The sequence below is a fragment of the Bidens hawaiensis genome, unplaced genomic scaffold (assembly GCF_021521415.1).
Source record: "Bidens hawaiensis isolate Kalapana, Puna unplaced genomic scaffold, B.hawaiensis_p1.1 tig00030202_1, whole genome shotgun sequence".
Lineage (NCBI taxonomy): Eukaryota > Viridiplantae > Streptophyta > Magnoliopsida > Asterales > Asteraceae > Bidens > Bidens hawaiensis.
Genome location: NW_027495021.1, coordinates 40,556 through 51,525, shown reverse-complemented (window position 1 = coordinate 51,525; position 10,970 = coordinate 40,556).

Here is a 10,970-nt window from a genome sequence, read left to right as displayed (position 1 = left end):
ATTTTTTTATATTTTTCCAGTACACACAAAAATCATAAAAATTCATTCAACACAGAAAGGTACGTGCAGCTATTTCAGTGTGCAACAAAATGGTTTTATTTGTTTAAAAATTAATATCAAACAAAATTAAACGATTTTAATTGGGTTAGAATTCTAACTCAAAATTTGAAGTTCTAGAAGTGGAAATAACCCATTTGGACTTGTCATTAAAGAATTATGATATCTGGAAGACAGACCAGAATTTGACTCTCGCATCAGCTTTGACACATATTTTTTTAAATCATAAAAACCATTCAAATCTCGTCCAAAAATTACAAATTATATCTTTCTGAAAACTAGATTCAAAGTATAACATCATGGAAGCATGAATCAATCAAAAACAATCAATTATAATCAATTTATAGATCAAACAATAAACGAGTACGAATCCGTCAGCAAACTATTATGATCAAAACTCAAACCCTAACATGTTTATGACATTTCTAGGTTTTTAATTCATCAATTAATCATAATAATCATCAATATTACAGAGATTTAACATCTAGGGTTTCACAATAACTCATCAAAACGTGAAATTGATGTATAAGACTTACCAGTTAACGTTAGGAATGATGAAAATCACTTAAAAATACCACCAATTGCAAGAAACAAGATTGAATTGAAGATGAGTTAGGGATGGGAGGTGCTTGTGCTCGTTTAAGAGAGCAGGGGAAAGGATCGATGGTTTTATGTGTGGAATTTAGGGTTTTAATTTTATTAGTATCAATATTAATCCTATTTACAAGTATGGCCATTTTACAATGAGCTTTGACTTGAACAAACCTTTTTAACTTCAAACCGGTTATAACAAATCATTATGACTAACGTAATAACCTAGATCTATATAAAAAAAACCTCGTTGTTATTTCATAAAATATTATTCTTTTAAAAAGTTGAAATCGTATGAGTTAACGTGCAATTGATCGAAATTTCACACAACAAGCTACGAACTAAACACACAATCCTTTAACGTGTAATTTCACATAGATGATTTAATAAACATATGCTCAAGATATTATTTTCATATTTTCACCAACGTTCGGGTCAGACTCGTGTGATTTGGTAATTCTCTAATTATCGCAACGTGAATGTTTGTGCAATATAAACGGCACACTTAATTTACCCTAATTAAGTGAAATGCATGAATGAGTGTTTGAGATAACGGAGATTGTATTAACGGTGTTAACCATAAATTGCCGAGTGTCGCAGGATGCACCTGCCCCTCCACAACTATCAGTACAGAAAACGAACTCCAGATTCGTTCGGTTTTACGCGTTAACAGTCGAGTAATTCGAAACCCTAGCAAACGAACTCCGTTTTGGGCGATTCATATATCCACGCGTTCGTCTCGACGATCCCCATCAAAGCCACCATTTCCCGTCGCCGAAAGCTACTGCCACTGTCACCAGAAAACCAAACCGTCTGCCGAAAACAGAACCGTCAACCGGAATGCGAACCGTTTCTTGTTTTTCTCAGAACTTGGTCATATGAACTCGAAATCAAGCAAATAATAAATCCACGCGACCGCGTCACCGAGCACTACGACACTGTACAATTTTCACCGCTGGCTGCTGCCATAACAGTCGCCAGAAAACCCAAACAGTGGCCGGATTTTAATCAAAACGAAGAATTGATCAATAAACGCGTATACGAAGTGGATTAATGGTGAAGAATATGTTCCTTAATATAGTAATAACCTTGAATTGGTTTATATAATCTTGGTAGAGGATGGATGGAAGGAGGAACGGCCAAGCTTATTTTAGGTAGAACATATTACAACTTTGGCCCTTCTACTTTGTAAATGATATTACTTGTTCCTAACGTGTAAAGAATGAACTTACAAGAAGTACCACGTGCATGCCGTCAAACGAAAATTAGCGGGTATTACATACAAATTTAGTCCTTCAAATTATGAGAGGTGATGTCTTGAGCAAAAAGATGGATAAATGGACTTTTAAAATGTACTATAAGGCTCCTAAATTAGAAATATGAAACCCCGCCTTTTAAACAAACTTTTATAAAAGATCATGTAACATCCCGAAATTTCCAAAATGGTATTAATTATATTACTTAATAATAGATGGAAAGTTTACTCGGGTTATCGGGAAATAAATAAATAGAGTAGGAGTTGGTATGGGTCGGGCTAGTGTTGGGTAATGGATATGGGTTATGGACTTGGGTTATGAAAGAAGGAAGGAGAGTCCATGGGCTTAAGCCCATGATCCCTAAATATAAATACCATTAATCACCCTTTAATCCTCATTCTCACATATTCCATACACACACACCCAAAACACACACGACCCGAACCAAGATCCGAAGGCGAAAACCCGAGCTTGTTGGTGCTGGAACGTTGTGACGGACCAAAACAACATCAAGGCTTCCGTGTTCGTAGTTCGACTCGTTCAAGGTACGTTTATAGTTAGAAATCGTTCGTGTAGGTTAGGGTTGATTTGAGAAATGATAGATCTGAGTTTGTATGGTAAAAACGAATCCAACAAAGCTAATCTTACTGAAAATGGTTATGATTTGATGGGTTAATCGATTGATAAAAAGAACCCGTAACCTATATGCCTAAATCGCACCCTTTAAACATCGATGTTAGGTCGATTTGATGGTTGGGGTTTGTAGGCGCTGGTCAGACGATCCCGTGGGTACCTAAATCGAGTTATTTGGTTAAGAAACGAAGGTGATTAAGGGATTTAAGAACGAACAGTAGCTGCAGACGACAACTTCGCCTGCAAGCTAAGTTCGCCTGATGAACTTCGCCTGCAAGCGAAGTTCGCCTGATGACAACTTCGCCTATAGCCAAGTTCGCCTGATGACAACTTCGCCTAAAGCCAAGTTCGCCTGATGACAACTTCGCCTGCAAGCTAAGTTCGCCTGATGAACTTCGCCTGCAAGCTAAGTTCGCCTGATGAACTTCGCCTGCAAGCTAAGTTCGCCTGATGACAACTTCGCCTAAAGCCAAGTTCGCCTGATGACAACTTCGCCTAAAGCTAAGTTCGCCTAAGGTTTAACTTCGCCTAAAGTTAAGTTCGCCTAAGGTTTAACTTCGCCTAAAGTCAAGTTCGATTAGAGAATAGATTAAAACGATAAGTAAAAGTAAGCTAATACTAGGCCACCAGATTAGATCAGGCGAGTATTGATACGTGTAACTTATACAGTCATCTGAGCACAGTTAAAGAAGGGATTTACAACTATCAGAGGAAGAAGCAGAGTTCAGGTGAGTTTCTAGCCCCATTCCTTGTTATGTTTTCGGGGCTGTGTGCATACTCGATGTGTTTGTTAATACATTTATCCTAAGTGATAAGTGTATGCCATATGTGATATATGTGATGGATATGAATGATTGCTTGTCGGTACGCGAACGATCTTCGGATATTGCGCGTACCGTCAGGTTAAAAATAAAGGTACGAATATTATATATCGAAGATGTATGAATATTACAAATGAATACTTGTCGGGGCGTGAACGATCTTCGGATATTGCACGTAATGACAAGGGGTATGGTTGTTAAATGAAGGATGTAAAGAACGCCTAGAGTGTTCTTATGCTATAATGTAATTATTGTATATGTGAAGTATGTGTATACAGGTACACGAATGGTATGTGAGTTCTACGTTCGACATAGTAAGTTAGGATGGCAAATCCCTCTAACTTCTGTTGGACATAGACTTGGCAGGTGATGGCGTAGTTAAGGACTGCGAGCCTTATACGTGATGTAGATGATAGATGTAAACGTAGATAGGGACGGTGAGCCTTATACGTGTTATAGGAGATAGACGCCAACGTAGATAAGGACTGCGGACCTTATACGTAACGTAGATAAGGACTGCGGACCTTATACGTAATATAGATAGGCGTCAGCACAGGAAAGGACTGTGGACCTTATACGTGCTTTAGCATAGGGGAGGACTGCGGACCTCGTACGTGCTATGAATTAGGTTGCAACATAGGGAAGGACCGTGGACCTTGTACGTGTTGTGGATGTATGATGGTATAGGGAAGGACCGCGGACCTTGTACGTACCATGAATGGTGAACATAGGTAAGGACTGCGGACCTTTTACGTGTTCACGATCGTGAGTACAGGTATAGACGGCGGACTATGAACGTACTCTCGGTAGACTGAGGTTAGTGATTGTAGATATGTATGTATGTATGGTAGCAAGTATGTATGTAGAACAGAAGGGTAACTAGTGAAGTATGGATATGTATCTTCGGATATGTATGTATGTGTTGTATTGTATGGCGTACGATTAACTAGAACTCACTCAGCGTAGCTGACTTTTAGTATGCACGCAGGTGAGTAGGATGAGGCAGCTCGCTTGAGGAGACACGTGGCACTGAATAAGAGGCTGGCATCGGAAGACTCAAGACGTTTAAGTTAATGTTCGTTAATTCTGAAAGACAAAATGATGTTTTAAGACAAGACGTGTTTTGTTACGAAATGTTTTATGAAAGCTTTTATATTCCGCGAATGTTTTAATTAACTCTGATATTTAGAACTGCGTTTATGAGTAAATCCAACGCTAAAGTAGGGCTACCGGTGTCGGGGCCTTACAGATCAAATCGATTAACGAAATTTCTGGGCGTTACAAGATGGTTAATCATGGTTTTTACTAATCAAACAATAATCTTATGTATTAAAACATGTTTAAGCAAGCTTTAAACCATCAAAATCATCATGTTTTACCTTAAGTTTTGGTCAAAATGGAAGAGGAAAGGCTGGAGCAGGTTATAGATCAGCTAAAGTGTGAAATATAATGTTAAAAAAAGCATGTAAAACCAGATATAACAAGGGGTAACAACCCCCTCTATTGCGGCCGCCAATCTTAGGGGAGGGGCCTTGGGCCATTTACTTATCTAATTTCATTTTTTTGCATGCCATACGCGAAATCCCGAGTCCAATTTATTTTGGATTTGGTTTTTGGCAAGAAAAATATATTGGTTGTGACAAACAGCGCGAAAATGATTGCTTTTCGCCAGATTTTTGTAAATTAAGAAACATATCATTTGGTTGTAAAAATCCAAAATATTTTCATAGATCGTTTAAAACATCTCGAATAAGTGTTTTGTAAGTCTTTTTCGGCTTAACGGATGATACAATGCTTGTTTTGGAACTAGCTTTCGCGTTTAATGTCATAGCGTATTATTAAACGAGTATCTTTTCATTAACTAGTTTGCTATGTACAATGGCCATAATATCAATATGTTACCTTCTAATATACTTATATCACTTATAGATGCCTCCCCGGGATATCCGGGTCATAACCAGACTCCTTTGGTTATTTGTTTGTTCGTTATGCAATAAACGGTTAATCGCTTATTCGATAAGTAAATACTAAGGAATACCTGATTTTGTCACGAATTCCACATGGTGTCTGCCATAAATTAAAAGTAACAAGAAGACAAATAAAAGTTGAGTGAAGCGTATATGGAAATCGCATACACCCAGCCTGCGTAAGCTGAAAGGAAAGCTGACATTTTCCTTTTAAGAAGCTTCAGCTTCCCCTAGGTAAACTTCCGACAACCTATAAAAGGAACACTTCACCAAAGGTATTCTCATTCCATCTTCACTACATTCTCTCTAAACTCTCTCTTTACACTCCTACAACCTTATAATCATGTCATATCATTGATTCTCACATCGGAGGTTGATCGTAGGAGATCCCCTCCTATGGTGAGACTAACGGTCGTGTTTTCTTTGATTCTTAGCAGGTATAGAAGCTCTGGTTTGGATACACTCTTGGACTACTATACTATTGTTGTTAGCTACATCGTTGTAGCAATAAGTGATGCCCATAGTGGGGCTACGCTACTTAGAACAAGAATTCCGGTAGTTCAGCTCCATTATTCTTAAGTATTGTCCTTTCATGGCTGAAAAGAGTAATTCTGGCAAGAGTATTCCTCCGAACGATGATCGGCCACTTGATAACTCCTGCTTAGAGGAAAATATTGGTTGTAGTTCACCAGAGACGAGCAGGCCAACAGCCACGTCATCACAATCTTTTAATTTCTAAACACCACCTTCAACTAGAAGTGGAATCTTCTCTCCGAGTCATTTTTTTACTTCCAACGGAGAAAATAGATATGACGCCGATGGGTGTTAAACGGAACTTCCTCCAGCTTAGGGAGCTGATGAACAATTATGCTCAAGATGAGCGAGTTAAGGGGGTGAGAATAAGGTTAGATTATACCGAGGAACCCGAAGTTACACTCTCCCCCATGCCTGGTCCATCAAACACGAGCACACTTTCTCCCTCGAGAAGAAATGCTCAAGGACTCAGCAGCTCACAAGCCGAAGAATGTGAAAACATGAACTCTCCTCGAGAAAGGGTAAGCCTCACAGCTTCGCCCATCACTCATGGCAGAGAAGGAGAGTACACCATGGAACAGCTTTTTCAAAGCTCACCTGCTGGGGTACCTCCCCCCACGAGCACCTCCTTGGCAAAAGCTCTGATGTCAATTCTTCTGGCAAGCAGCATGATGACCTCATCCATAGTAGAAGCTGCATGTTCCATGCCACAAGCTTACCTACAACCAGGTCTTATGTTGTCCGGCATGACGTATCCTCATATGGCTGCCCTCATGATGTCTCAATATGGCCAACCTTGGTCGGGAAGCCTAAACTGGCAAGCTTCTCAAGGCTTCCCTACCACAAGCCAACCTGTGGTTACTCAAGATCCAAGTATTGCTACCACCAGCATAGGTGACCTAACACATCTGGAACCTTATCAGCCATACAAGCCTTCAACCTTGTCATGCTTGTCTGAACAAATAGCCAACTTTATGTTCCAAACTAAAAGCAAGATGCCATCCAACATAAAGACCAATGATGGAAAAGAAGATCTCGAAGATCACCTCCAGATCTTCACAGGAGCAGCTACCGTTTGAAAGTGGAACAATGTTGAATGTTGTCACATGTTTATGCAAACCCTAATACCTGCCAGGCTTTTGTTCAATTCCCTTCCATCAAGAGCCATAGCTTCCTTTGATGACTTGTACTAAAACTTCCTGGCGAACTTTAGCCAAGAAAGAAGGCGCACCAGGGACGCTACAGTCCTACACCAGATTAGGCAAAAGGACCATGAGGACCTCCGAATCTTCATGGAAAGATACAAGAAAGAATGTTTGAACTACAGCGGTGCCTTAGAAAAGATGAGTGTTTCGGGTTACATGAATGCTATCAATGCAAAGAATCTTGTGAGAAGGTTTCATGAGAACATTCCCCTAACCATGAAGGAAGCTTTCGAAAGATCAAAAGCTTACCTTCGAGGGGAAGAAGCTTTGGACAATCAAGAAACAAGAAAACACGACCCAAGAAGCTGGATAAACCACTCCTCAGAAAGAAAGAAGCCATGATTCAGCCCTTTGTTGAGAAGCATCCATCAAAACACTATGAGCATAGAAGGTCAGATGACAGAAACTGTCTTTCTCGCAGCAAAGACCTCAAGAAAAGAATAAACTAATCTTCTCGGTTCTAATCAAAACTCCACAAGAGATATTAGCAACTAAGGAGGTTAAACATAACTTCCGTCCTTCTCACCCGTTATCTAAGCTAGCAAGCTAACGTGGCGCAGGAAAATTTTTAGCCTTCCACAACGACATGGGCCATCACACCAATGATTGTTTCCAACTAAAGAAGCTCATCCAAGACGCTATCCAAAGTGGCGAGCTAGCTCACTTGCTAAAAGATCCTAAAGAAGGTAAAGGGAATAGGAAGAAAGTATTCGGAGTAAATATGGTTTAGATTAGTAACAAAAGTCAACGAACGCTTGCCTGGAACCAACAAAGCATATGCTTCCCTCTAACTGACCCTCACCACAAAGTCACAACTCCAGTCATAGTGGAAGCTGAGCTGAATGGCTTCCCTATAGATGGAGCTTACATGGACTGTGGGGCAGCAACGAAGGTGATGCATGAAAAATTCTTCCTTCAACTCCCTCAAGAAATCAAGAAACAACTCCAACACATGGAGATTTCTCTCAAAAGCTTCACTGGAGAGAAGGTGATTCCCTTAGGGAAGCTCACTTTAGATGTTAGGCTCAAAGACGGAGACCTTTCTAGTATAAAAGATTACCTTCACAGTTGTCAGGTATCCTTCTAGTTATAACATACTCATTGGTAGAACTGGAATTGACATTTTCGATGCAGTAGTTTCTATAGCTCATGGCATGATGAAATTCCCAACCACGGCAGGATTAGCTATTCTGGTCCCAACACTAGAAGCTTTACTCATAGTAGCTACTGAAGAATCATGGGAGCTTAATGAAGACATGGAAGATAGCCCTGTAAGGGAGATAAGCATTAACTCAGTTTATCACGAACAAGCTATCAAAATCAATAGTAAGCTTCGCTCCTAAACTATGAGTAAACTCATAACTCTTTTGCAAAATAACAAAGATGTTTTTGCATGGTGTCCAAATGACATAACAAGGGTTCCAAGGGAATATGCTGAACATTCTTTGAACATCTCACCCACACATAAACCATTTGCTCAAAGGAAAAGAAGCTTGGCTACCGAAAGAAGCTTAGCTGCTTGTAAAGAGATGGATAAGCGTGTCAAAGCTGATATTCCCCGAGAAGTAAGATACCACTCCTGGATTGCAAATCCAGTTATGGTCAAGAAATATGATGGGTCTGGAGAATGTGTGTGGACTTTAAAATCCTTAACAAAGTTTGTCCCAAGGACAGCTACCCTTTTCAAGAAATTGACTGGAAGGTAGACTCCCTCACTGGCTTCCAATGTAAATGCTTCCTGGATGCATACAAGGGGTACCATCAGATTTTGATGAAGATCGAAGACAAAGAGAAAACAACATTTCACACTGACAAGGGGATCTTTTGTTACAAGAAGATGCCCTTCGGATTAAAGAATGATGGGGCCACGTACCAACGTCTGATTGACAGCACCTTCTTCGAACAAATAGGTAGAAACTAGAAACATGGAAGCTTACGTCGACGACCTGATCATCAAGAGCAAAAGTGAAGAAACAATGATCAATGACAATGAAGAAACCTTCCAAAACCCGAGGAGCATCAACATGAATCTTAATCTGGTCAAGTGTTCTTTTGGTTTCGAAAAAGGAAAATTCTTGGGACATCAAATCAATAAGCAAAGCATAAAAGCTAACCCAAGTAAGGTACACGCTGTTCTTGACTTGCATTCTTCAAAGTCTAAGAAAGAGGTTCAAAACCTCAACGGTAAGATTGCTGCCTCAAACGATTCCTTTCAAAATCGGCAGAAAAATCTCTACCTTTCTTTTGAACTTTGAAAAAATGCATTGACAAGAACGACTTCCAACGGACTAGCGAGGCAAAAACTGCCTTCCTAGCCTTAAAGAAGCATCTGGCTTCCTTACCTGCTTTGACAGCTCCTCAAGCAGGAGAGACAATAACAATTTATCTTTCTGCATGATGGGAAGCTATCAGCTCTGTGCTTGTGGTTGAATGAGACAAGGTCCACGTTCCAGTATATTTCATCAGCAGATCACTAAGGGAAGCTAAAACGATACTTCTAGGCTTATCAGATGAAGATGATCACCGACAAGCCCATAAGGTCAATTTTGGAAAACCCAGAGATTGTAGGAAGGTTAGCTAAATAGGCTATTGGTTTGGGTGAACATAGCATAATGTACGAAGCTAGGAAGTCAATCAAAGGCTAAATTTTGGCCGACTTCCTAGTTGAAACACAAGAAGAGCCCATGGAAGTAAACGAGTGTCACACCTTGCCAAAACGAAAGCGCGGGTGCGTGACGTCATGTATACCGTAAGCATATGATTATTGCCAACATAGTAGCATTAGGATACCAAAAGTTTTAAAAGCGTTTACAAACCATAACATGTTTGTAAATAAAATAGTTTAAGTCAAAATTGGGATTTTCGTATATGATCAATAGAGCTATACAAGAGAAACCCCTCCAAAAGGTATCCTAATTGTGCTTTGAGGTCCCGTCTTCATGATTCCTTACGCGCTTTTTAATTTCCTAAAAAACATATATTTTAAAAAGTCAACACAATGGTTGGTGAGTTCACAGCTTTTGTAACTCAATATGAAATCACGTTATTCAGAAAACTTTAAATCATTTCACGAATAAGTATACGATAATCTGTTGAAATAAATACGATGATCCTCTGTAGACTAGCTAAATCTACGAATTAATATGACGAACCCTGAGTCTATAACCAAACCACGGCTTATATCCTTTTTCCCTGTTCAAATCTCATAGATGGAATATACGCACCTTGTTTCGATGCAATATCGGATGTTAGAACGACTAACCTAAAATAGGGGGAAATGTCAACGTCAATAGTACTATTCGTATATTCCTGTGACTAACTCCGTTAACTAATGGTTATAGTATGCAAGAAAGGGACTTATAGCACTACATAGTTCAACTCATGTTCGTATAAGGATTGGTGTTTTGTTTCTAATTATCGTATATAAAAGCAGTTGTGTATGTTTTCCACCCCGATATTTATAAAGCAATAAAATAGTAAAAAGGGGTCGTGAAACTCACCTGTTGATTTAGTTTTGTACAGTCTAGTAATTTGATTAAGTGCGGTTCTCGTGACCTTCTAGTGTCCTAAACGCGAAAGGTCAGATAATTTTAGTTATCGACTAGCAAGTCTATTTATGCTAGTTGCTTTCACTCAACTAGTCATCTCGTTAATTCGTTTGTGTCGGTTTCTTTCACCAACCGAACGTTTTGTTTGTTTGTGTTGGTTGATTTCACCAACCGAGCGTTTCGTTTGTTTGTGTCGGTTTCTTTCACCAACCGAGCGTCAAATTTGTGTCGGTTTCTTTCACCAATCGAGCGTTTCGTTTAATTTTTAGATGACTCGTTGGTGATAAGTTTTTATATTCTTTTTTGAAAATAAATCCTTATATTCTTATATAAGTATAAATAACATAACTTTTGTTTG